The following is a 27,911-nucleotide window of genomic DNA, read 5'->3' as shown; positions in this document are numbered from 1 at the left end:
CTCAATACTTCATCTCCATCCTTTTCACCCTTGCTCTATGCCTTGGAAGGATAAACATTATGACCTACTACAATGATCTCTCTGGCCCTCTGCTTCCAGGTGGGATTCTGCTATTAACTTTAAAAATAAATCAGTCTGTTATTTCACAACAACAAGAGGTTTATTTGGGAATAACAAATAATTGTAATTTGGGACATGAAAGTCATGGCAAAATCATAGACAAGCCCAGCAAACAAAAAAGAGGAATGTTATTTTATGGAGAAAAAGGAGGAAGTTGAGAAAGGTTGTTTTGAATGAAAACCCATTGGAGAAAAGCACGAGTTCAGGGTGATGATGGTTTCTCATCTGCTGAGTTGCAGGGATAGTCAGTTTCTCTAGAACATGAAATATACTTCTTTCCCTATTAGGGCTTCTAATTGATGATTCTTTCCTGTGAAGTTCTTCTATTGGGGTCCAATTCTTCCTCTAATTGGCACTGCATAGCACAACTTGTCTTTCCAGCCTCCCCTTCTAGCCTCTGGAGTCCACATTAGTGAGGTTCCTCTTTCTTAATTTTCACGTGTTCAGTGGTGAGCCCAGCAGAAGATCTGAAGGAAGGATAAAGTGAGATTAGTCTTTCATTGTTCTTTCCTTCCCTGTGCTTACTTCTTACAGTGTTGCAGGTGCAGCATTTCTCAACCTTAGGTCACACAGCTCCTCTTAGGCAGACTTTCCACATAGTTGTTGGTTACTCAGAGCTCCAATAACCATTTATCAGTCACCCACTCGGGCTCGGTGGTGACCATGGGGCTCCACTGTCTTTTGCTTCCTGAATATTGTATTTTCCTTTGTCATTTCCCCTTTAAACTGTGCATGTCTGTGTAAATAATCACTTTTTTCAACTCTCCTCAAAGTACCCCCATTTGATTGTGTCATTGAGATCCTGCATAGACTGATGCAGGGCCTTTGCACATGCTATTTCTTCAATCGGCAGCACTCTTCCTAAACAGGCACATGACTCACTCTGGATTCTCTTTGCTCAAATATCACTTTCTCAGTGAGGCTTTCCCTGTTCTACAGATTTAGAACTGCACTTCTCCTCACCTTCTTTTCCCTGGACATTTTCCTACTTTGTTCCTTTCTATAGCACGTATCATCCTCTACATTTTTCCTCCTCTGTTCTTTTCCATGACACTTATCATCCTCTACTATATCAACTTACTCACTTCTGTGTTTTATTTATGGCTTCCCTCTCTCTCCCCACTAGGTGCTTAAACTCCCCGAGTTCAGAAATTTTGTTTGGTTTTATTCACTGCTATATCATGAACACTTAGAAGAGTGCCTATCATGGAATAGACATTTTTGTTTGAGCTCATGCAAATCAAAAACAGAAACAAAACAAAACAAACCCTTCCTAAACCCCCACAATGTTAAGCAAGCTTGAAAATCTTGCCAAATTTTGGTAAATTACTCTGCGATCAGTTTAGTCTTATCCAAACTGAGGAGAGTTGTTTAACTGGAGATTTTATTGAGTCTCACCACTGGTGATTGAAGATTCCTACCAGAACAGGTAAAATTTAGAAAGACAGATTTGCCCTTCAAATTCCACTTTTAAAGTAAATGTTAAATTCCATAAATCATTTCAGTTGCTTAATTAGACATGAAACCAGGTCTCAAAAGTGAACACCAAGAACAGTTTTAGTTTGATACATGTAATTAATCAGTGTTTTCTATCTCCTAGCAGTATATTGATCCTCTATTTTGTAAGTTTGTAGGAAAAAGTAATTTTTTAGTCAAGTAATTTTACATGGATGAATTCCCAATACCTCAATGCAGTTATTCCTGACAGATACAGAAAACCCAACAGCCCTGTATTTTTCTCAGCCTTTGGATCTGTAATTCTTTCTACAATTTTCTTGCTTCCTTAGTTCATCTTCCTTTCATTGAAATTTTTATTCTTTTGTGAATGAAGCCCTCTTGACACCAGCCTACCCAAGATGCAGGTACATAACCCATAAATAATTTAAAGTTAAAAGAGCTGTCACTCTGATGATTTCACTTGCATCTTCTTCTTAGCAGTTTCCTTTCATGTGAGGATCTGACAGTTTTTTAACAGCATTATTAGGTGACCATACCTGACTGTCCTCCTGCATCTATGTTTGCCTGCCATGGAATCTCCACCAGTGCTTTAAGCCCATTGTGATAACTTCATTGTCTCAACAGAAATAAAATGATACTTTCCAAGGTTTGTATATTGTGGTTAATATTTTTGCAATAATTTTTGCAATACATCTGAATGCCTTCTGTACTCAGGTAGGATAAAATTAAAATAGGCAATATCTAGAGTGATGCCCATTTCATATGCCAATATCAAATTGACAAATATCAACCAACATGGCAGAACAAACGTGTTTCACCTTCACAGAATTCATAATTCCTTGATTTGTTAGGATAGAATGTGTTTGTTTACATGGTAAGGGTCTGCACATAATAATCTGCAATGGATACTTAATAACTAATTGCTTGACAGTGAAGATTACTGGTTGCCATATCTTTTGACAATTTTCATTTATTTTTTATTAAAAAGTCATTTTTATTCATTGTTAGTAATGCAGGATATACAGAAATGCAAACTGAAGACACATAAAATTCCCTTACTTCCATGTGGGGGACATGGGGATCTGTCACTCAGATCTCTTTTCAAAGAAGGAATTATAGCCCAGCTTCAAGGAGTGTGCTTGCCTGACAGTCTCTGTTAACTCCTTCAGTGCCCACCAGCTTTCAAGCAGAGGTCTACTCATCTCAGGGGAGCCCCCAACAATAACTGAGTAAGTCATGGTGGTCAAATTCATGATAACCAAAGTCAAGTGGTGATGCAAAGGGCTGGTTGTATCCCCCCAGTGTGACCCCTTCTAATAGGAACTCCTATGAGAGTTCTCTGTGACGCAGTCTCTAGGAAACTGTCTACATTACAGTGTGACAGTTTCCCTGCCTAATTCTCCTTCCTTCCCATTTCCTTAACAGGTATTACTCCCCATTAATCTTTTTTAAGTTGTGGTAAAACACACAGACCACACAATTTTTACCTTATTAGCCATTTTTAAGTACGCAGTTCAGTAGTGTTAAGTATATTCACATTGTTGAACAGCCAACCTTCAGAGATTTCATTCTGCAAAATTAAAACTCCGTGCCCATTAAAAAACAATTGCCCATCCTTCCCTCCCCCAGGTCCTGGGAACCACAATTCTCTCTGTTTCTATGAATTTGACTACTCCAGATACTTTGTACAAGTGAAATCATACAGTATTTGTCTTTTAGTGGCTAGCTTCTTTCACTTAATATAATGTCATAACATGCATCAAAATTTCCTTCCCTTTTTAGGCTAAACATTATTACATGGTATGTATATGGACTATTTTTTTACCCATTCATTGTCCATAAATTGCTTCTACCTTTTGGCTATAGTGAATAATGCTGCTATGGACATGGAAAAGCAAATATTGCCTTGAGGCTCTGCTTCTGATTCTCTTGGAAATATACCCAGAAATGGAATGACTGTATCATACAGTAAAAATATTTTTAGGTTTTTGAGGAGCTACCATATTGTTTTTCATAGTGGTTGGACTATTTTGCATTCCCGCCGATGCTGCACAAGGATCTTATTTCCTCCACATCCTCAACAACATTTGTTTTTGACTGATTGATAGCAACAATCCTAATGAGTGTGAGGCTATATCTCATTGTGGGTTTGATTTGCATTTCCCTAATGATTAGTGATGTTGAGCACCTTTCAATATGCTTGTTAGGCATTTGTACAACCTTTTTGGAAAATTGTCTATTCTATTCCTTTGTCCATTTTTAACTGGATTATTTGTTTGTTGAGTTGTAGAAGTTATTTATATATTCTAGATGCTTACTTCATATCAAATATTTTCTCCTCTTCCATAGGTTGCCTTTTTGCAATGTTGACTGTGTCCTTTGATGCACAGGTTTTTAATTTTGATGGAGTCCAATTTGTCTACTTTTATTTTCTTTGCCTCTGCTTTTGGTGTCATATCTAAGAACCATCATCAAATCCAATGCTGTCAAGGTTTCCCCTGTTTTCTTCTAAGAGATTTATAGTTTTAAGTCTTACAGTTAGACTGTTGATCCATTTTAATTTTTTTATATATGGTAAGGGTCCAACTTCTTTCCTTTTCATGGGGTGTGGGACCCCCCTTCTTCGTTTTGCATGGGATATTCAGTTTTCCCGACATCATTTGTTGAATCCTCAATAATTTTTGCACTTCTGTGTCACAATGTGTTTCACAGATAATGCAACTAACACATCCCGGAGCCAGAGGTAGCAACCAGCTATGAAACTGTATGTATCCTTCCAGTCCTGTCCCTATTTCTCACTCTCCCTAGAAACACACACACACACACACACACACACATGCACATGCACATTCATATTGCTCTATATGCTGCTTTTTAAAAAAAATAACAATATATTATGTATATGTTTTTGTTTCATTAGATATTTTCAACATCATCAAGTTTAAAGACCCTGCAGTGACTCATTGTGTGGAGGCACCATTATTTACTCAACCAATACAGTATTTTTAATGTACCATATATTAAAAATTACTTCATTTAAAAAAAACTGTTTACTTTAGAAGGTTGGCTTATGAAAAACTATGGTTGAATTATAGAAAAAAGGTTATTGGTAACATATTGATTTTGTTCCATTTATTCTTATTTTTTCTCTTCCTTTACATGCTTCTGTGGAAAATATGCAAAAATATATATTAAGGCTCCTATGCCTTACATAAATATAGAATGTGCAAAACCTTAGGTATGAGACCGAAGAACATGCTTCATCCGAGTATGGTTAGTGATGATGGGGTTTTAATTTCTCAAGGGCAAAGCTATTCGGTGTTACTAATATTGCATTTGACCTCAAGGCTGACCAAAGCTAAGAAACTCATTTTCCAGCCACCTCCAAGCTCTATTTGCCCTGGAGCACCTAACCCTAGGAACTTACTGATTTTACCAGCTGTTATAACTCTGAAAGATTCCTGACACCAAGGTAGGAGCAACCATGGGCAGAGAAAAGCCATGGAAGACAGAAAACAAAATTCCCCTTGGCCTGTTACCTGCTCTGTGACTTTGGCTATAGTGCTTAACATATGCTGAGCTTTTTTTTCCTATCTCTAAATTAGCAATAGTAATTACCTTCTCTTCAATGTTGTTATGAGCTTCAAATAAGGTACCATGTGGGAAAGTATAAATAGAAAGCATAATACAAATTTCAGTTGTTATTTTTGATAATTAGTGAGCATGATACAAGTGTGCAAGTAATCAGTGGCTTCAGCACCGGGAGCTTCCTGGGAAAACAGGAGGGCAGGCAAACTTCAATTTTTAAATGTAACAAACAACTCACCACAGCTGGTCACACTTTTACCAAGTTATGCTAAGGCTCCCAAACACCACTCATTAATTGACTAACTTGCAGGTTACAGCTCAGTCAGTGCTAGCTTTTAAACTATATTGAATTCCTTCCAAACTTTTTCTTGTAGTTGAGCTCCAGTTTCAAAGCATTGTGGTCTGAGAATATGCAGGAAATAATCTCAATCTTTTGGTATTGGTTGAGCCCTGATTTGTGACCCAGTATGTGGTCTCTTCTGGAGAAATTTCCATGTGCATTCAAGAAGAATGAGCATTCTGTTGTTTTAGGGTGGAATGTTCTGTATATATCTATGAGGTCCGTCTGGTCCAATGTGTCATTCAATGCTCTTGTTTCTTTATTGATTTTCTGCTTGGATGATCTATTACTGAGAGTGAAGTGTTAAGATCCCCTACTATTAATGTATTCATATCAATATGACTCTTTATCTTGATTAACAGTTGTCTTATGTAGTTGGCTGCTCTGTGTTGGGGGCATAAATATTCTTAAAGGGATAGACCCTTTAAGAATGATGGGTGTGATGCCAAAACAATGAACACTGTTATGCTGTAAATAAACAAATAAAAAAAAAGAATGATGTAGTGTCCTTTGTCTCTGAGTACAGTCTTTAGTTTAAAATCTAATTTATTAGATATGTGAATCGCTACCCCAACTTTCTTCTGAGGCCCATTAGCATGAAAGATGCTTCTCCATCCCTTCACTTTCAGTCTGGATGTATCCTTGGGTTCCAAATGGGTCTCTTGTAGACAACATATGGATGGGTCCCGTCATTTTATCCAATCTGCAACCTTCTGCCATTTTATGGGAGCATTTAGGCTGTTCACATTGAGTGTGATTATTGAAAGATACGTTTTTATTGACATCACGTTGCCTGTGAAGTCCTTTTTTCTATAGATTGTCTCTGTAAATTTCTGTTCTATGTCACTCTGGGGTTCTTTCTTCTTTTATAGAGCCCCCCCCCCCTTAATATTTCTTGTAGTGCCGGCTTGGTGGTCACATATTCTTTTAAACCTTGCCGGTCTTGGAAGATCTTTATGTTTCCATCCATTTTGAATATCAACCTTGCTGGATAAAGTATTCTTGGCTGCATGTTCTTCTCATTTAGTGCCCTGAATATGTCTTGCCAGACCTTTCTGGCTTGCCAGGTTTCTGTGGACAGGTCTGACGTTATTCTGATGGACCTTCCTCTGTACATAAGGAATCTTTTCCCCCAGCTGCTCTCAAAAGCTGTCTAAAATTATGATTCATCAGTCTCACAATCAAGTGCCTCAAGGTTTTTCCAGATTTGTTGATCTTGGTGGGTATTCTTTCTACCTCCAGGACACAAACGGTGGTTCCATTCTCCAGATTGGGAAAATTTTCATCCAGAATTTGTTCAAACTAAATTGAATATCCACAGTAGCTAGTGTGAAGATTTTGCTGAGTTTTTAGAGGTTCAATGGTTCCCAGATAGGGCAGAACCTGGAGGCAGGGTTGGCAGAACAAGCAAATGTCACTGTTTCCAGGCTATTTGATATTGCCTCTGAGTGAAGCCACTGGCACTCAGATGTGAAGAAAGAGCAGACTGTCACACTTATCCCTGGGAACAATTAAAGTCTACTTACAAGTATCAAAGGACAGAGCCAACCTAGTATTCTACATCTTCTAGCATCTTCAGTCTCTGAGGTATAAAAACACAACTCCAGGGACACCTGAGTGGTTCATTCGGTTAAGCGTCTGCCTTTGGCTTAGGCTGAGACCCGAGGGTCCTGGGATTGAGTGTCACATCAGGCTCCATGTTCAGCGGGAAGCCTGCTTCTGACTCTGCCTCTCCCCTCTGCTCTCTTTTTTTCTCTCTCTCAAATAAAAAAAAATAAACAAAATCTTTAAAAATAAACTCCACCTGAAGATGTTTCCCCATCCGTTTTACACCCGCTGTCTCATTTTCCTCCTCACCCATCCTCATTGCAAGTGAATGCTTCTGAAATCAATAAACTCCAACTTAAAGTCTTTGCTTTTGAACACAAAGGTGACAGTAAGGTTCATGATGGTCCCTCTATGTGATTGTAAGTTCCTGTGCCCCTAATCTAGTTAAGAGAGGGAGAAGCTATTTCCTGATCCTTGTATGGAAACACCTAAACTAGGACATTGTTCAGCCTTTCACTCAAAAGGATAAAAGCTGGGATCAAAGACACAGACTGCTTCGAAGGGAGGGATCAAGGCTTATGGAAATAGAAAGTCAGTTTGACATTGTTGATAACTCCGGGTACCGCATTGTATCAAAGAGGCATCCTAGTCCAGCTCAAAACCTTCCCCTGACAGTACTCTGGTAGCAACCACTAATACTAACTTACTGAAAGAAAAAAAATTTACCAGTGGTGAATTAAAATCACAACTTCTATTCTCCAAGCTCCTACGCTTCAGCTGATAGAGGGGAAAAAAAAAGGTAAAGAAGGAAGAAAGAAATTAAAGAGCCTATTTTGTACTTAAAGAGGTAACAATATTTGTAGAGTTTGCAAGTCTGAATAAAGCTAAAAGGATACACATAAATGGCCCCACTCTCCTACCTCACATGCACATTTGAAACAAGTCAAAGATCCATTCCTGAAGTTTCCCAACATAATCGTCAGTCAAGAATCATCTTTACAACATTTCCTTGGAGTCCATCCTTCCCAAATCACTTTCACAGCCCTTCCCAGAAATCCTTCCCATGACCCCAACCTGCCCTAGCCAGCATTGTACACTTCCTTTGCCTACCCCTCGGCCACTCCAATCCCGCACTTTCTGTCCACCTCTCCCTCTGTCTGTCACATGCATCTACCAGCTTCCTTACCAAGTAGATTTCTTTGGATATGTTGAATGATAAGTCTTATACCATCGAATAAAAGGACATATTTTTGTTCTTACCTTACTCATCCTTGTTTTTTTTTTAATTTTTTAAAAAAGATTTTATTCATTTATTTGACAGAGAGAGAGATCACAAGTAAGCAGAGAGGCAGGCAGGGTGTCAGGGGTGGGAAGCAGGCTCCCTGTTGAGCAGAGAGCCCCATGTGGGGCTCAATCCTAGCACCCTGAGACCATGACCTGAGCCGAAGGCAGAGCCTTAACCCACAGAGCCACCCAGGCCCCCCTTACTTGTCCTTTTTGTAATATTTTCCATTGTTGCCTATCTCCTCAATCTGGAATTCCTCCCAGGTCTGGGATCTCTCTTTCCTCATGTTATTCCTATTCTCCTTCTGCTCCTTCTCAGACTCTTTTTGCAGGTTTTCTTCCCCCATGTAATCTACAAAGTGTTTAGTTTCCATAGCTCTGTCCTAGGCCCTCTGCTTTAATTTTGTTATCAACCATCCCTTGGCCAATTATCCATGTTTATGTGCTAACAGTTGTCCTCAAGTTCATAGCCCCCTATGGGGCTTCGATCCTATATATCCAACGGCCCATGTTCTACAAGTCCCTCAAACTCAACACATCTGACCCCTTCCAGGCCTAATCTACCTCTGTTTCTATGAATGGCCCTACCTTCCACCCACTTACCATGACCATAAACCTCACATTCATTTTTCACTTGCTCTTCCATATCTATTCAGTCACTATCCTATAAATTACATCTCCTTCATTTGTCTCAAAATAATCTATTCCCACATCTCCACTGCCATTGTTAGAGTTCACACTCCTCATTTCCCTCCAGATTCAGTGACATAGTGTGCTAAGTCATCTCCCTGCACTGACTCTGCCACTCTCCCACTCTATTCTAGGCACAACTATGGTAGTGGTGATTAAGAATTTCAGAATTTTGAGTGAGAGGTCTGAGAATTCTGAGAATTCCTGTATCCCTATGGGAAGTTATCCAAATTTCTGTCTCCTTAATATTAGAATGACTCTAATAATACTTTTGCAGGGGGGTTGTTAGAAGAATTAAATGAATAGCTCTTAAGCATTGCCTGGTACAAAAATTCTCAAGAAAGAAACTCCCCTTTTTATAATATTACCTTACTACAACAAAAATCTGAGTAGTTATTTTATTTTCCTGATTAAAATTCTAAAATTACTTCCTAGAGCACCCAGAATTAGTTCAGACTTCCTCATTTAATTTCTGAGAACTTCATAATCTGGTTTCTTTTTTTAAAATTTTTATTTATTTTTTAATTTCTTTTCAGTGTTCCAGAAATCATTGTTTATGCACCACACCCAGTGCTCCATGCAATACGTGCTCTCCACAAGAGCCACCACGAGGCTCACCCAACCTCCCACCCCACTCCCCTCCAAAACCCTAAGTTAGTTCCTCAGAGTCCACAAAACGAACCATAATTTGGTTTCTTCTGCCTTTAGCTTCATTTCCTTAATCAGCCTCACATGCCTCCTCTTCCCTAGACACATGGGGCCAATGTAGTTTCCAGAAAACACCCAGCTATACTCTGAGCATATCCACATTTCTATCACCTCTGTCCAGAATATCTTTCTCCTGTCTATCAGCTAGGAGCTTCCTATTCATTCTTTAAAATTCAGAGTAATTCTCAAAATTTCCTGGGAAATGTCTTCTTTCCTATAGCTCATTTAGAGGCTCCCCCACATGTATGGGAATGACACCTTGGTTGTATCTTCATCTTCTTGTAACCACATTAAAGCTTCTATCACTTTATTCTGTTTCTACTTCTCAGCCAGAATGGCTCCTCCTGCCTTCCCCCCCTCCCCAGCCCAATCTAGTGCCATCCACTCTATAGATAAAAGAATCTTGTATGTCTCTCCACCTTATCATATGTCTGACACATAGTAAGTGCTTAATACAAGTAGATGAATGCAGGAAAGAAAGAAGGAAAGGAGTAAACAGAAAGCTAAGAATTAATGGATAAAGATGGTAAAACAGCTATTTCTCAGTATGTTAAAGTCGCAGGGTATTTCATCAGCTTCTGAAAACTCATAGACCCCATTTTCTTGCTGCAAGAGGTGATTTAGCCTCCCACGTACAGTCCATAACCTCATCTCCCTACAAATAATCTCCCAGGCAACTCTGCCCCGGTGTTCCCTATTGAATCAAATCCCTATCTCCAGTCTTTTTTAATCCACTGTGATCTGCAGATCTTCATCCTAACAAATGATCCTTTATTAATTCTAGAGAGATTTATCCCTTTGACATTTTTTTCCTCACAGAGTACAAATGTTTTTTTAAATTTTTTATTTATTTCTTATTTTTTTAATAAACATATAATGTATTTTTATCCCCAGGGGTACAAGTCTGTGAATTTCCAGGTTTACATACTTCACAGCACTCACCATAGCACATACCCTCACCAATGTCCATAACCCCACTCCCCCTCTCCCAGCCCCCCCCTCCCCCCAGCAACCCTCAGTTTGTTTTGTGAGATTAAGAGTCACTTATGGTTTGTCTCCCTCCCAATCCCATCTTGTTTCATTTATTCTTCTCCTATCCCCCTAACCTCCCATGTTGCATCTCCACGTCCTCATATCAGGGAGATCATATGACAGTTGTCTTTCTCCGATTGACTTATTTCACTAAGCATGATACCCTCTAGTTCCATCCATGTCGTCGCAAATGGCAAGATTTCATTTCTTTTGATGGCTGCATAGTATTCCATTGTGTATATATACCACCTCTTCTTTATCCATTAATCTATTGATGGACATCTAGGTTCTTTCCATAGTTTAGCTATTGGAGACATTGCTGCTATAAACATTTGGGTGCACGTGCCGCTTCGGATCACTACATTTGTATCGTTAGGGTAAATACCCAGTAGTGCAATTGCTGGGTCATAGGGTAGTTTCTATTTTCAACATTTTGAGGAACCTCCATGTAGTTTTCCAGAGTGGTTGCACCAGCTTGCACTCCCACCAACAGTGTAGGAGGGTTCCCCTTTCTCCACATCCTCGCCAGCATCTGTCATTTCCTGACTTGTTAATTTTAGCCATTCTGGTGTGAGGTGATATCTCATTGTGGTTTTGATTTGTATTTCCCTGATGCCGAGTGACGTGGAGCACTTTTTCATGTGTCTGTTGGCCATCTGGATGTCTTCTTTGCAGAAATGTCTGTTCATATCCTCTGCCCATTTCTTGATTGGATTGTTTGTTCTTTGGGTGTTGAGTTTGCTAAGTTCCTTATAGATTTTAGACACTAGCCCTTTATCTGATATGTCATTTGCAAATATTTTCTCCCATTCTGTCAGTTGTCTTTTGGTTTTGTTAACTGTTTCCTTTGCTGTGCAAAAGCTTTTGATCTTGATGAAATCCCAATAGTTCATTTTTGCCCTTGCTTCCCTTGCCTTTGGCGATGTTCCTAGGAAGATGTTGCTGCGGCTGAGGTCGAAGAGGTTGCTGCCTGTGTTCTCCTCAAGGATTTTGATGGATTTCTTTCTCACATTGAGGTCCTTCATCCATTTTTAGTCTATTTTCGTGTGTGGTGTAAGGAAGTGGTCCAATTTCATTTTTCTGCATTTTTCTGTCCAACTTTCCCAGCACCATTTTTTGAAGAGGCTGTCTTTTTTCCACAGACATTCTTTCCTGCTTTGTCGAAGATTAGTTGACCATAAAGTTGAGGGTCTATTTCTGGGCCCTCTATTCTGTTCCATTGATCTATGTGTCTGTTTTTGTGCCAGTACCATGCTGTCTTGATGATGACAGCTTTGTAATAGAGCTTGAAGTCCGGAATTGTGATGCCACCAACTTTGGCTTTCTTTTTCAATATTCCTTTGGTTATTCGAGGTCTTTTCTGGTTCCGTATAAATTTTAGGATCATTTGTTCCATTTCTTTGAAAAAAATGGATGGTATTTTGATAGGGATTGCATTAAATGTGTAGATTGCTTTAGGTAGCATAGACATTTTCACAATATTTATTCTTCCAATCCAGAAGCATGGAACACTTTTCCATTTCTTTGTGTCTTCCTCAATTTCTTTCATGAGTACTTTATAGTTTTCTGCATAGAGAGTCTTAGCCTCTTTGGTTAGGTTTATTCCTAGGTATCTTATAGTTTTGGGTGCAGTTGTAAATGGGATTGACTCCTTAATTTCTCTTTCTTCTGTCTTGTTGTTGGTGTACAGAAATGCAACTGATTTCTGTGCATTGAATTTATATCCTGACACTTTACTGAATTCCTGTTCAAGTTCTAGCAGTTTTGGAGTGGAGTCTTTTGGGTTTTCCACATATAGTATAATATCATCTGCGAAGAGTGATAGTTTGACTTCTTCTTTGCCGATTTGGATGACTTTCATTTCTTTTTGTTGTCTGATTGCTGAGGCTAGGACTTCTAGTACTATGTTGAATAGCAGTGGTGATAATAGACATCCCTGACTGTTCCTGACCTTAATGGAAAAGCTTTCAGTTTTCTCCATTGAGAATGATATTTGCGGTGGGTTTTTCATAGATGGCTTTGATAATATTGTGGTACGTGCCCTTTATCCCTACACTTTGAAGAGTTTTGATCAGGAAGGGATGCTGTACTTTGTCAAATGCTTTTTCAGCATCTATTGAGAGTATCATATGGTTCTTGTTCTTTCTTTTATTAATGTGTTGTATCACATTGATTGCTTTGCGGATGTTGAAACAACCTTGCAGCCCTGGAATAAATCCCACTTGGTCGTGGTGAATAATCCTTTTAATGTAACATTGAATCCTATTGGCTAGTATTTTGGTGAGAATTTCTGCATCTGTGTTCATCAAGAATATTGGTTTGTAGTTCTCTTTTTTGGTGGGATTTTCTGGTTTGGGGATCAAGGTGATGCTGGCCTCATACAATGAGTTTGGAAGTTTTCCTTCCATTTCTATTTTCTGGAACAGTTTCAGGAGAATAGGAATTAGTTCTTCTTTAAATGTTTGGTAGAATTTCCCTGGGAAGCCGTCTGGCCCTGGGCTTTTGTTTGTTTGGAGATTTTTGATGACCGTTTCAATCTCCTTACTGGTTATGGGCCTGTTCAGGTTTTCTATTTCTTCCTGGTTCAGTTGTGGTAGTTTATATGTCTCTAGGAATGCATCTATTTCTTCCAGATTATCAAATTTGTTGGCGTAGAGTTGCTCATAGTATGTTCTTATAATTGTTGTATTTCTTTGGTGTTAGTTATGATCTCTCCTCTTTCATTCATGATTTTATTGATTTGGGTCCTTTCTCTTTTCTTTTTGATGAGTCTGGCCAGGGGTTTATCAATCTTATTGATTCTTTCAAAGAACCAGCTCCTAGTTTCATTGATTTTTTCTATTGTTTTTTTGGTTTCTATTTCATTGATTTCTGCTCTGATCTTTATGATTTCTCTTCTCCTGCTGGGTTTAGGGTTTCTTTCTTGTTCTTTCTCCAGCTCCTTTAGGTGTAGGGTTAGGTTGTGTACTTGAGACCTTTCTTGTTTCTTGAGAAAGGCTTGTACCGCTATATATTTTCCTCTCAGGACTGCCTTTGCTGTGTTCCACAGATTTTGAACCATTGTGTTTTCATTATCATTTGTGTCCATGAACTTTTTCAATTCTTCTTTAATTTCCTGGTTGACCCATTCATTCTTTAGAAGGATGCTGTTTAGTATCCATGTATTTCGGTTCTTTCCAAATTCCTCTTGTGATTGAGTTCCAGCTTCAGAGCATTGTGGCCTGAAAATATTCAGGGAATGATCCAAATCTTTTGATACCAGTTGAGACCTGATTTAGGACCCAGGATGTGATCTATTCTGGAGAATGTTCCATGTGCACTAGAGAAGAATGTGTATTCTGTTGCTTTGGGATGGAATGTTCTGAATATATCTGTGATGTCCATCTGGTCCAGTGTGTCATTTAAGGCCTTTGTTTCCTTGTTGATCTTTTGCTTGGATGATCTGTCCATTTCAGTGAGGGGAGTGTTAAAATCCTCTACTATTATTGTATTATTATTGATGTGTTTCTTTGATTTTGTTATTAATTGGTTTATATAGTTGGCTGCTCCCACACTACGGGCATAGATATTTAAAATTGTTAGATCTTAGATCTTCTTGTTGGACAGACACTTTGAGTATGATATAGTGTCTTTCCTCATCTCTTATTATAGTCTTTGGCTTAAAATCTAATTGATCTAAGGATTGCCACTCCAGCTTTCTTCTGATGCCCATTAGCATGGTAAATTGTTTTCCACCCCCTCACTTTAAATCTGGAGGTGTCTTCATGTCTAAAATGAGTTTCTTGTAGGCAACATATAGATGGGTTTTATTTTTTTATCCATTCTGATACCCTGTGTCTTTTGATTGGAGCATTTAGCCCATTAACATTCAGGGTAACTATTGAGAGATATGAATTTAGTGCCATTCTATTGCCTGTAACGTGACTGTTGCTGTATATTGTCTCTGTTCCTTTCGGATCTACTACTTTTAGGCTCCCTCTTTGCTTAGAGGACCCCTTTCAATATTTCCTGTAGAGCTGGTTTGGTGTTTGCAAATTCTTTCAGTTTTTGTTTGTCCTGGCACCTTTTTATCTCTCCTTCTATTGTCAATGATAGCCTAGCTGGATATAGTATTCTCGGCTGCATATTTTTCTCGGTGAGTGCTCTGAATATATCATGCCAGCTCTTTCTGGCCCACCAGGTCTCTGTGGATAAGTCTGCTGCCAATCTAATGTTTTTACCATTGTATGTTACAGACTTCTTTTCCCGGGCTGCTTTCAGGATTTTCTCTTTGTCACTAAGACTTGTAAATTTTACTATTAGGTGACGGGGTGTGGACCTATTCTTGTCGATTTTGAGGGGTGTTCTCTGAACCTCCTAGATTTTGATGCTTGTTCCCTTTGCCATATTAGGGAAATTCTCTCCAATAATTCTCTCCAATAGAACTTCTGCTCCCCTCTCTCTTTCTTCTTCTTCTGGAATCCCAATTATTCTAATGTTGTTTCGTCTTACGGTGTCACTTATCTCTTGAATTCTCCCCTCGTGGTCCAGTAGCTGTTTGTCCCTCTTTTGCTCAGCTTCTTTATTCTCTGTCATTTGGTCTTCTATATCACTAATTCTTTCTTCTGCCTCATTTATCCTAGCAGTGAGAGCCTCCATTTTTGATTGCACCTCATTAATAGCTTTTTTGATTTCAGCTTGGTTAGATTTTCGTTCTTTTATTTCTCCAGAAAGGGCTTTTATATCTCCAGAGAAGGTTTGTCTAATATCTTCCATGCCTTTTTCGAGCCTGACTAGAACCTTCAGAATCATCATTCTGAACTCTAGATCTGACATATTACCAATGTCTATATTGATTAGGTCCCTAGCCTTCGGTACTGCCTCTTGTTCTTTTTTTTGTGGTGCATTTTTCCACCTTGTCATTTTATCCAGATAAGAGTATATGAAGGAGCAAGTAAAATACTAAAAGGGTGGCAAAGACCCCAGACAAATGTGCTTTAACCAAATCAGAAGAGATCCCAAATCATGGGGGGGAGAAAGGGGATAAAAAGAGGTTCAGAAGAAAAAAAGAAAACAAATAAAGAAAAAATATAAAAAAGAAAGAAAAAAATATATATATATTAGATAAACTAGCTAAAAAACTAAAAGTAAAGGGTAAAAGTTTAAAAAAATTTAGCAGAAGAAGAAAAAAAATTGAAAAAAAAATTAAATTAGCCGCAAGACTAAAGAATCATGGGGAGAAAGCCATGAGTTCCGTGCTTTGCTCTCTCCTCCTCTGGAATTCCGCTGCTGTCCTTGGTATTGAACCTGCTTTCCTTTGTAGATGAACTTCGTTCAGGCTGGATTTTTTGTTGATCTTCCGGGGGAGGGGCCTGTTGTAGTGACTCTCAAGTGTCTTTTCCCGAGGCAGAATTGCACCGCCCTTACCGGCGGCCGGACTAAGTAATCGGCTCGGGTTCGCTTTTGGGAGCTTCTGTTCCCTGAACGCTTTCCGTAGAGTTCCGGAGGATGGGAATGAAAATGGCGGCCTCCCAGTCTCCGGCCCGGAGGAGCCGAGAGCCTGGGGCCCCACTCCTCAGTGCGCCCCCAGAGGACAGCACCCAATCACTCCCATATCCCCGGCCTCCAGCCACACTCCGAGCTCACCCAGCCTGCGACCAGTTCAAGGTAACCCCGAGCTGAGAGTTCAGTCCTCGGCTCTGTCTCTGTAGCCGGCTTCTCCGTTCTAATACTTGCGAGCTCTGTGACACTCCAACACTCCCGATCCTTCTGTGACCCTGCGGGACCTGGGGCCATGCTGACCCCGCGTGGGCTTCACCCTGGTTTAGCCTCTGGAGCAATGTCCCTCAGTGGAACAGACTTTTAAAAGTCCTGATTTTGTGCTCCGTTGCTCCGTTGCTTGCCAGGAGCTGGCCCCTCCCCCCGCGGTCTATCTTCCCATCATTTTGGATTCACTTCTCTGCCAGTCCTACCTTTCAGAAAGTGGTTGATTTTCTGTTTCTAGAATTGTTGTTCTTCTTCTCTTCGATCTCCCGTTGGATTTGTAGGTGTTTGCAATGTTTAGATAAGCTATCAAGCTGATCTCCTGCTACCTGATGTAGTCTCAGCCTGCTACTTCTCCGCCATCTTGACTCCTCCCCCTAGTACAAATGTTTTAATTGATATATTTTATGTCATCCGGTTTTAATTTCTTTTTTAATTTGAAATTAAACAACAAAAATTTTAATATATATTACATTCAATATATATTTGGTAAACCTTTTTTTCTCCTTTACTTTCAGAGTGACTTATATTTTGTTATTTTTGTAAGAATAAATTTTAGAAAAGATGTGGTAAATTCAGTCTACTGTTGATGAGGTAGAAAAAAGAAAACAGAAATATAATTAGTAGGAAATAAACTTCTATGCAGTTTAAGATAACCTTTTTCTTATGAGTCAAGTCAAGAGTTTAGAACTCATAGGAACTGTAAACTTATACTAAGCAATTAAAAAGTATCTTAAAATTACACTTTTAAAAGTTTATTTTCATTTAATTATGTAATTATAATTATTTAATTATATATATCCTGTTTTCTTTTTTTTATTATTTTATTTCATTTGTTCAGTGCTCTAAGACCCTTTGACTTTTTATAGTGCCCTTACAATGAAGGGAACAAAAGACAACTTGTAAAAGGAGGTAAAGAGGAATTTGTGCTTTACTTGTATTACTTTCCAGTAACTCAGGGATTCACTGAACAAATATATTTTGAGCACCTGTTCTTTGCCTACAATGCACAAGAAATACAAAAGTTGATAAGCCAAGGTCCTTGTTTGACAAGGAGTTCACAAATTAGCAGATCTTTCAACAAACATTGGTTTGAGTGCCTACTGTATGTCCTAGGTGCTAGGAAAATAGCAATGAACAAAAAGGAAAAGTTCCTGTTCTCATGGTAGTGACACTCTAGTAAGGGAAGCAGAAAATAAATACTTGGGCTGCTCTAAGGATGAAAAAAGAAGAAGAAGAAGAGGAAGAAGAAGAAGGAGAAGAAGGAGGAGGGGAGGAGGAAGAAGAAGGGGAAGGCGAAGGGGAAGGAGAAGAAGGAGAAGTACAAGAGGAGGAGGAGCAAAGGTGGACAATGGGAGGTCAGTTATACACTTCAGGTTTTCCAGCCAAGAGGTAATTGGACTTGTACTCCTGGGGCTAATAAAACATTATATGTTAATAAAAAATTTAAAATTTTTTTAAAAAGAGGTAATTGGACATTTCTTGGTACAGGGTGGTAACCATGGTGAAAATTACTGAATAAAACCAACTGGATTTTCTGACAGTTTAGACATGAGTTATAGTAAGAAAAAATGGATCAATCCTGACACCAAGTATTTTGGTCTATGTACCTGGGAGAAAAGAACTGCCTTCACTTGAGTTGGAAAAGTCAGCATGAGGAATAGGTTTTTCCAGGGAAATAAGAAGCAAGATTATGATCTGAGGGTAAAACAAAGAGGAGATTTGGAAGTTGAGAAGAAGAAAGAACTAAGTGAGAAAGTATTTAATTGTCTATGCCTTCTGTGGTTTGAAGGTTTAATTTCAGATGTGGTATATTTGAGATGCCTGGAAATAATAACAGCAAGCATTTATTCAGTAACCTATAAGATATAAATACTAAAAGACGTATGGTATGAATTTAAATCAGGATGTGTTGTGCTGGTGGACCTGTAACAGTGATGCAACATCGTAAAGAAGGTATTCAGGACACCTTTCTCCAGCGTGACAGTTAAGAGGGGGAAATGGCCTATATTTTAGAAAAGAACTATTTTATTTTCTGTGGATTAGGCTTAAGGATCACCAGCCCTTTGAGACTATGATGCTTCTTTATGTAAGTAGGAGTTATAGATTATGAATAATGTTTTATGCAGTAGAAATAAATGAACATTCTCAGATAGCAGGCGAAAATGAACTCTTCTATGAAGGGACATTGGCTTATAGCTCATCCAAATTTATTAAACATTTAGGCTCAGTTTTAAAATCTGTGTAAGTCACAACTCCCGGTTCATTTATCAGCAGAAGCAGAATGTATCTCAAATGCTTATCAACTGTATTTTGACCAAGGAGCATTTAATGAATTTTAGTAGTGCTTTGTGTAGAATATGTGTTGAGTTCTAGTATTTTAATTAACCAAATTAATTCCCTGTCTACATGATTTTTTTAAAAAGTGTCTTAAGAAGGAAGAAATGATCAATGCTGACAAATGCTGCTAATGGTTAAAATATAATGAAGACTGAAATTTACCTTTGAATCTAACAGCTTTCAGTCATTGGTAACCATGACAAGAATAGTTTTTGAGAAATAGTGGGGAAGAAAGCCTAATCATAGGAGGTTCAAGAAGAGTGAAAAGAGTAACTAAACCAAAGAACATGGGTAAGTCTTTTAAGAAGGTTTTCCAAGAGGAGCAGAGAGATGGAGTCATAGCCGGAGGAACATGTGGGTCAAGGGAGGATTTTTTAAAGAGAAGATTTTGGGGCACCTGGGGTGGCTCAGTCATTAGGCGTCTGCTTTCAGCTCAGGTCATGATCCCAGGGTTCTGGGATCAAGCCCCGCATCGGGCTCCCTGCTCAGTGGGGAGCTTTCTTCTCCCTCTCCCACTCCCCCTGCTTCTGTTCCCTCTCTCGCTGTGTCTCTCTCTGTCAAATAAATAAACAAAATCTTTAAAAAAAAAAGAGAGAGAGAGAGAAGACTTTATGGTTCATTCATATGCTGATGGAAATTATACAGTGAGAGGGAAAATCGATAATGCAGGAGGAGAGAAGTACTGGGGTAACAGAGAGAAAATGGGAAATAATGATAAAGTAGAGGAAACGGCTTTCGACAGAATGAGGATGGACAGATCAACCATGGTTATTGGAGTTACGGAAAAGAAAAGAAATATTCGATTTATTAACAGAACATGTCAAATGCTCTTTTTAAATTGCTTTTTTGTTTCAGTGAAATAAAAAGCAAGTCTGAGACGGAGAAATGGAAAGGTGATATTGGAGGCTTCAGAAGTGAGCAAAAGGTGAGTGCCTGGGTGGCTCAATCGATCAAGCGTCCTACTCTTGATTTGGCTCAGGTCATGATCTCAGGGTCCTGAGATCCAGCCCAGAGTCATGCTCCACACTTAGTAGGGAGTCTGCTTGAGATTCTCTCTCCCCCTCCTTCTGCCCTTCCCCCTTCTTGCACTCACACTATCTCTCAAATAAATGAAATCTTTAAAAAAAAAAAAATGAAGAACTGAGCAAAAAGTATGAATAGTTGCTTGGGAGAGTTTTTAATTCCCTGCCCTCTCTGTGGAATGTGTACTGCAGATGCCCCCTATCAAAATCTAAAGTTGGTTAATCCCATCTTCGCTAAAACCTAAACCTTTTGGCTAGGTCAGGAAGTGAGGACCTCACACAAGATGGATGAATACTTATTCCTCCCATGGGAATTTTGGACCTGGAAATAAGAGTGAATCTCTCTTGAAAGGCTTGATTTGTGGAAACATAAATCCTTGTTTCGTGCCATGAGAAAAAGAATCCTGTCTGTGGGGGCCTTGTGAATAGACAGAACAGACACTAACGGTAAGAAGTGAGGGATCCAGGTAAATGAAACTTCTTAAGAAAAACGGCTTCCCTGACTCACCAGCTGTGGTTTATCAAAGTCCGCAATGACAGTGAAAGATTATCACCATTTATTTACAGAGTAACTTTGAGAAATCTAACCCCAGGCTAGGTGTCTTAAAAATATTATTTCATTTAGACAATCAGTCCATCCACACTGCAAAAAAGCTTATTCTTCCAGAACCCATGGAAGAAATAGGTCTTTCCAAAATATAGATGTTTATGTCCAAAATAATATTATATACATCTTTGCTCCAGCATGAGGTAGAAGTGACATTAACTGTAAAAATCATATTTTAAAATGTTAAAATTATAATTTAATGAGTGAAAAGAAATCAGTGAGCAAGAGAGTGCATATGTGAACTGGAGACCAAGACATTGGAAAGAGGATTGGAGACAGAGGACAGAGGTCTTGGAGGGAGGAAATCGGAACTCACAACGAGTACCACAGATGGAAGTGAATCAGGTATGGGGGGAGGAAAAGTCTTGAAAGGTATAGATAGCTAATGAAAGAAACTTGTCCAGACAGATAAAAAAAATGTCTGGGAAAGAGAGACTGGTTCATGGAAATGCCTATTAAGGGAATCAATTACTGCTCAATATGTGAGATGGACATTCTTAACTGGATTATAAGGTTTGAAGAGATTACACAGAAAGGCATAAATGTTCTTAGTTATCAGAAATTCAAAAAAGGAAGATCTGCCTGGACTCAGATGAGAAGCCGGTGTAGAAAAAAAATGTGGCATGCAAAATAAGTGTCTATGAAAACCAAGTCTCTATTCCATTTTTATTTCCAGCTAGCATAAATAACAGGATGTTGTACTTACTGTAATTTAGCTACCAAAACAGAGAGATACCTAATACATATATATTTATATATCCATAATACATGGGATTTCTCTCTGATTTGGTAGCAAATTATAAATATGTAAATGTAAATGTATTTATTATATATACAAATACGTTTGTGTGTGTGTCTGTAAAATGTTTGATCAACTATATTACTGAAGAACGATAGGGAAGGATTCAAGATCAAGTTGACAAAGTTGTTGTTTGGGGTAGAGAAATCCTTAGCAATTGAGTTCACTGCAGTGGAGAGAATCAATAGTACACTCCTTACTCACCCTTAGCCCACTTTGGGAACCAGAAAAATCTACCCAATACTTAGTTTAAATCTTTGTTCTACATGTTTTTTTTTTTTTTTCCCTTTCCCAGCATTCAGGGCTCATGGGAAGATAGCTGCTTACAATCTGTGAAATGTTCATTCAATTCTTGAAATTCAGTTCTCCCTTACTCCTTTTCTTTTCCTATCTGTGTCTCATTTAAGAGATCCTACTTCTAGCAATTATCCAATAAGGGTGTGGAAAAAATACTTCTGAACAAAAGGAAGTGTAATGCTTTTAAAAATGGCATATTTAAATGTGATTTGGGATGTCTAACCCAAAACTTCAAAATGTTGATTATCATAGACACATAGAACGCCAGGTCTGGAAAGGAATTTAGAGGTCCTCTGGTACAAAACTCTCCTTTTATTCATAAATAAACTAAGGCCCAGATAGCCAAAGAGAGGTAAAGGGGGCCAAAGCCACAACTGATTGAATCACACAGAAGAAAGGAGATGAGAAGTGTGCCATTTTCAGCCCCAAGTTCTGAAATACACCTTTGGGGTTTTTTAAGAACTTGCCTAAAATCCTGACAGTATTTGCATCAAGACATTAATAGCTAATATGAAAGAGGTCACTAAAGAGACAACTAATTGAAAAATCTCAACAATACATAACCTCTTTGTGAGTAAACTAAGCCATCAGTAAAAAATGGAAGGGGGGCATTATAAATAATAAAAATAATCCTCTATACTTAAAATTTTATGATCTAGTTATTCATGTACAACATAGATGTCACTATAAATTTACCAAAAAACTCATTCATTATAAGTTCAACAAAAATGACTCTGAACAAAAAAAGAGTGGAAATCTGGAGGGAGTGGTTATAGGCATAGGGTTTCCAGTTCAAAGTGTCTGGTGTTTTTCCATTAGAAAGTGTTGACCCAACTTTTGTATCAACATGGATGGGACTGGGGGAGATTATGCTGAGTGAAATAAGTCAAGCAGAGAGAGTCAATTATCATATAGTTTCACTTACTTGTGGAGCATAAGGAATAACATGGAGGACACTGGGAGATGGAGAGGAGAAGTGAGTTGGGGGAAATCAGAGGGGGAGATAAACAATGAGAGACTGTGGACTCTGAGAGACAAACTGAGGGTTCTGGAGGGAAGATGGGTCGGGGGTTGTATGAGCCTGATGATGGGTATTATGGAGGGCATGTATTGCATGGAGCACTGGGTGTGATGCATAAACAATGAAACTTGGAACACTGAAAAAAAAATACAACAAAATAAAATACCATGCTTTGGCTAGTCAGACCCGAGTAACTGATATAATAAAGTTGAGAAAGAATGGGAAAAAAAGATACTGGCAACAAAGTACAACAAGTCTTCATACAAGAGGACAGCTGAGAAAATACTAGGCTAGCTGGACAGGCACACCAGAACTGTGGATGTTTATATTATATTCAGGAACTGTTCCAGACAGAAAAGAGGGTTTTTAAAATTTGAGTGTGGAGGCATTGATTAAACAGTGAAACAACGTAGATTTCAGTGAAGTCACTGAAGATTCAAGGGGCACTCGCACGAGTCCAACCTTGGTCCCTCCTTCCTCTAAACCACAAATACTCAGAGAAGGAAGATGTCAGTTGACTGGAATGAGATCTCTTCCAGGGAAGTTAAAGAAGGGTGGAAAGACAGGGAACTCAGTGTTTGGAATATGGAGGAAATGGGAATAAAGTTGAGTCAGGCACCATGAGAGATGGGGGCCTAGAATCCAAGAAGAATACAAGTTAGGTGAGTAGGATAATGGGTCATCAGCAGTCCCAGTGGGCAAGAGACCCAGGAGGACTCAGGTAGCCAGCTTGGTTCTGTCTTAAAGGATCCTTGGATGAGGAAACATGGGGTCTTAGATTAACCTATGCCATCAGTGATGAATGATGTGTTTTAACACTGAGCCATATTCATATAATGCCAAATGAAACTAAAGAAAATAGGCTGCCTGCCCAAAGGAGCAGAAATAATGGGTCTGCTCTCCCCTCAGGGTATTAACCTTCAGGGGAGAAAATGGCATTAAGGACATTGGAAGCAGCAGCTTCTCAGGCATTAAGAAGATTAAGGGAAATAGTATTGGACTGGCGCAGAGAGGAAATTATTTGCCTGTCTCAGACAGAACAGTTCTGTTGTTATTGCCCCTATAAACTATCTTTACCCTCGGTTCCAAATCGGGCAGGGCTGATGGGATTTGTTGAGGCAATATATCAAATTAGTCCTGCTGAGGAAACTCCAGAGGGAGGCCTGGTGCCAAGAGTGCCCCAAATTCATCTAAGTGACAGGGAACATATAGGAGTAAATGGAGCCCTGAGCTTGCTACTGTGGGCATCACAGCAAAATGATGCTAATTAGAAGGCGGCCTGTGCCTTTGGTTCCAGGGAAGAAAGGAAGATTAAAAGAGTAAAACAATGACCACCTAAAGTCTTTATTACCAGGCTTGAACTTAGGTGGAAATGAAAAAAAAAAAACAAAACTGTCACAAACTCAATCAAAAGTTCAAGGTTTACCAGCAATGTTGGGAAGAAACAGGAGGGACATCACAACACATACGGGCCACATTCACTGGATTAAGAATGATCCATATCATGCAAATATTATAAAAGTAACTAACTGTCTACTTAGCTTTAAAGAAGAAGACCTAGAAAGATATTAAGCTGCTGAATGAACACTAAGTGGTCCCAAGGAGCTCTGAGGAGCCCTCTCCAGCCTGTGCCCCTTCCTTTTTATCATTCTCAGGGTATAGGAGGCATAAATTGTGTGTATGTAGCAACACCACAAGACACATCCAGACATTCTCCATGTAATGCACCACCATCTATAACAGACCACAGCCACATTCTACTTGTTTATGTTCTTGAGTGTTCATCTTCTTCACATGAACCATCTAAGCCCTTCCTCCTCCCTGTACCTCCACTGTCCACCAATCTTCTTTTATCTCAAGCTGGTTTCTGCAGGAAGCAGCCTCTAAGACAGAGTTTAATGTGCAAAATGTTTACTTAGGAGACCCTAAGATTCAACACTGGAGGAAGGAAAGAAAAGAAAGCAGGATTTGGCAGAAGAAGTTGAGTCATAATCCTGACTCATGACAAACTCAACAACTTAAGGGGCAGCTCTGATGCATAAGGTCCCTCCAAAGTTGTCCTGAGTTGGACCAAGATGGCCAGGACTTCAAAATGATCGATATTGGATGTGGACTATTCCAAGAAAGGGTGCCACCCTTGGGGGCAGGGCAGCTCACGGTAGCTCAGGCAGTCCCACCAGAGGCTGACAGGTGAAGGCTGGGGACGATTGTACCACTCAACAGTTGGAGCAACAAATCCTTCCTTAATGGAGGATCTAGACAGCACATCACAGTCTCTACCACATTCTCCTCAGGCATGTTTTTAATATGCACCAAAACCCAAAAAATGAACATGGAATGGAAGTTTAAACCTCCCAACAGTTTTCAGTGCAGACACCATAATAAGAAAAGAAAAACTGTGAGGTAGGAAAAATGCTTCACTGCCAAGCCCCCTGAAGAATTAAAGTAACTACAGCCTCTGGTCCTGCAATAGTGACACAAAGACAGAAAATTTCCCTGCTCTGAAACAATGTCTTCCCTTTGTCAGCCTCTGAGAAACATTTATGAGTTTCATTCAGTCAGTGACTTCTTACTGAGGGTCTGCTATGTGCTCAGCATTACATTAGCTCTAGCTCCAGGGGATACCAGAGAAATACATAACACAACCTCTAACTTTGAGGATGCTATGGTCTAGAAGGGAAGCAAAGCAAAACACACAAGAGCAGAGGAGAGCATTGTTTTCACTCAATGGCAGAGAGCATGTTCCTGGGAGGCTGAGGGAACACCAGGAGAGCAAAAGGATACACAGGAACCCTGGGTTCAGGCCTGGACTTTCTTACTTAATTACTGTATGAAGTTGTTCACGCTATGATACTAAGGTTGGTGGAGACACCTCCATCTCTGAGGACCAGTTTCCTCATTTTTTAAAATTTTTTTAAGATTTTATTTATTTATTTGGCAGACAGAGATCACATGTAGGCAGAGAGGCAGGCAGAGAGAGAGAGGAGGAAACAGGCTCCCTGCTGAGCAGAGAGCCCGATGCGGGGCTTGATCGTGGGGCTTGATCCCAGGACCCTGAGATCATGACCTGAGCTGAAGGCAGAGGCTTTAACCCACAGAGCCACCCAGGCGCCCCCAGTTTCCTCATTTTTAAAACAGATCTACCGTACCTTGCTAGTAGCTGTGAATGTAAATTGAATGAGGCAAGTGTCGTAAAGTTTTTTTTATAAATTTATTTTTTTCAGCGTAACAGTATTCATTGTTTTTGCACAATACCCAGTGCTCCATGCAATATGTGCCCTCCCTATCACCCACCACCTGGTTCCCCCAACCTCCCACCACCACCCCTTCAAAACCCTCAGGTTGTTTTTCAGAGTCCATAGTCTCTTATGGTTCGCCTCCCCTTCCAATTTTTTTTTTTATAAACATATAATGTATTTTTATCCCCAGGGGTATAGGTCTGTGAATCGCCAGGTTTACATACTTCACAGCACTCATGATAGCACATACCCTCCTCAATGTCCATAACCCCCTCCCCCTCTCCCAACCCCACCTCCCCCCAGCAACCCCCAGTTTGTTTTGTGAGATTAAGAGTCATTTATGGTTTGTCTCCCTCCCAATCCCATCTTGTTTCATTTATTCTTCTCCTATCCCCCTAACCCCCCATGTTGCATCTCCATGTCCTCATATCAGGGAGATCATATGATAGTTGTCTTTCTCCGATTGACTTATTTCATTAAGGATGATACCCTCTAGTTCTATCCACGTCGTCGCAAATGGCAAGATTTCATTTCTTTTGATGGCTGCATAGTATTCCATTGTGTATATATACCACCTCTTCTTTATCCATTCATCTGTTGATGGACATCTAGGTTCTTTCCATAGTTTGGCTATTGTAGACATTGCTGCTATAAACATTCGGGTACACGTGTCCCTTCGGATCACTGCGTTTGTATCTTTAGGGTAAATACCCAGTAGTGCAATTGCTGGGTCATAGGGTAGTTCTATTTTCAACATTTTGAGGAACCTCCATGCTGTTTTCCAGAGTGGTTGCACCAGCTTGCATTCCCACCAACAGTGGAGGAGGGTTCCCCTTTCTCCGCATCCTCGCCAGCATCTGTCATTTCCTGACTTGTTAATTTTAGCCATTCTGACTGGTGTGAGGTGATATCTCATTGTGGTTTTAATTTGTATTTCCCTGATGCCGAGTGACTTGGAGCACTTTTTCATGTGTCTGTTGGCCATCTGGATGTCTTCTTTGCAGAAATGTCTGTTCATGTCCTCTGCCCATTTCTTGATTGGATTGTTTGTTCTTTGGGTGTTGAGTTTGCTAAGTTCCTTATAGATTTTGGATACTAGCCCTTTATCTGATATGTCATTTGCAAATATCTTCTCCCATTCTGTCAGTTGTCTTTTGGTTTTGTTAACTATTTCCTTTGCTGTGCAAAAGATTTGATCTTGATGAAATCCCAATAGTTCATTTTTGCCCTTGCTTCCCTTGCCTTTGCTGATGTTCCTAGGAAGATGTTGCTGTGGCTGAGGTTGAAGAAGTTGCTGCCTGCGTTCTCCTCAAGGATTTTGATGGATTCCTTTCTCACATTGAGGTCCTTCATCCATTTTGAGTCTATTTTTGTGTGTGGTGTAAGGAAGTGGTCCAATTTCATTTTTCTGCATGTGGCTGTCCAATTTTCCCAGCACCATTTATTGAAGAGGCTGTAAACAGGCTTTTTAAGTCTTAGGAAACAATGCAAATGTTTGCAGATCTTTTCACAGCTGACTCTTACAGTGTCTACGAAGGATGAGAAAAACTGATGAGAACTGAAGATGTCAAAGGTCTCAGAGTAGAAGTCTTGAACCTTTGAACAGGACAGTGAGCTGGCAATAATCTGCTGACACAACAAGCCCATAGCTTCTGGGATGTGGCATGCGTGCTGTTCCATCTGGTTTATTTTGAATACCTTTAGAAGTGGCACATCATTTAAAACCCATTCTCATGTTAGAGCCAAGCACATCAATCCTACTATTCATAAAGCCCAGTGATGAGGGAGCACTGGGAACAGAGCTGGGTCAGAGTTCCCTTTATTGAACTTCTGTGGGCACAGGAGAAGCACATTCCCGGGGAACCATAGCCATTTGGGGGCAGCTGGGAGGAGCTGCGAGGAGCTTCTTATGGGATGTGGACGTGTGTTGGAGGATTCTGCGGAGGATTTAAGGAAGATGGAACTAGGTGTGCACTGGGGGCTGTCAGGAGGTGGTTTTCTCATGACTGATTAGTTTATTAATTTTTATGTAGGACCCAGGAGGGTTAAATTGAGGTTTAGAGTTATTATGGGTAA

At 39.6% G+C, this 27,911-nt stretch overlaps 1 long non-coding RNA gene across 4 annotated transcripts in view; it reads right to left on the bottom strand.

Moving 5' to 3' along the window:
* LOC123940098 overlaps positions 1 to 27,911 on the bottom strand; it is a 315,785-nt gene that overhangs the window by 91,284 nt on the left and 196,590 nt on the right. For 3 of the 4 annotated variants that reach the window (XR_006818028.1, XR_006818029.1, XR_006818030.1), the window contains one exon: positions 142 to 587. The exons of the other annotated variant lie outside the window; for it this stretch is intronic. This is a non-coding gene — a long non-coding RNA (uncharacterized LOC123940098). Of the gene's footprint in view, positions 1 to 141; positions 588 to 27,911 lie in introns of those variants that run through there. 4 annotated transcript variants of the gene reach the window in all.

Source organism: Meles meles, chromosome 4, assembly GCF_922984935.1.
Source record: "Meles meles chromosome 4, mMelMel3.1 paternal haplotype, whole genome shotgun sequence".
Classification (NCBI taxonomy): domain Eukaryota; kingdom Metazoa; phylum Chordata; class Mammalia; order Carnivora; family Mustelidae; genus Meles; species Meles meles.
The sequence above is the reverse complement of the archived record's forward strand: the minus strand, read 5'-3'. Positions and strand labels throughout refer to the sequence as shown.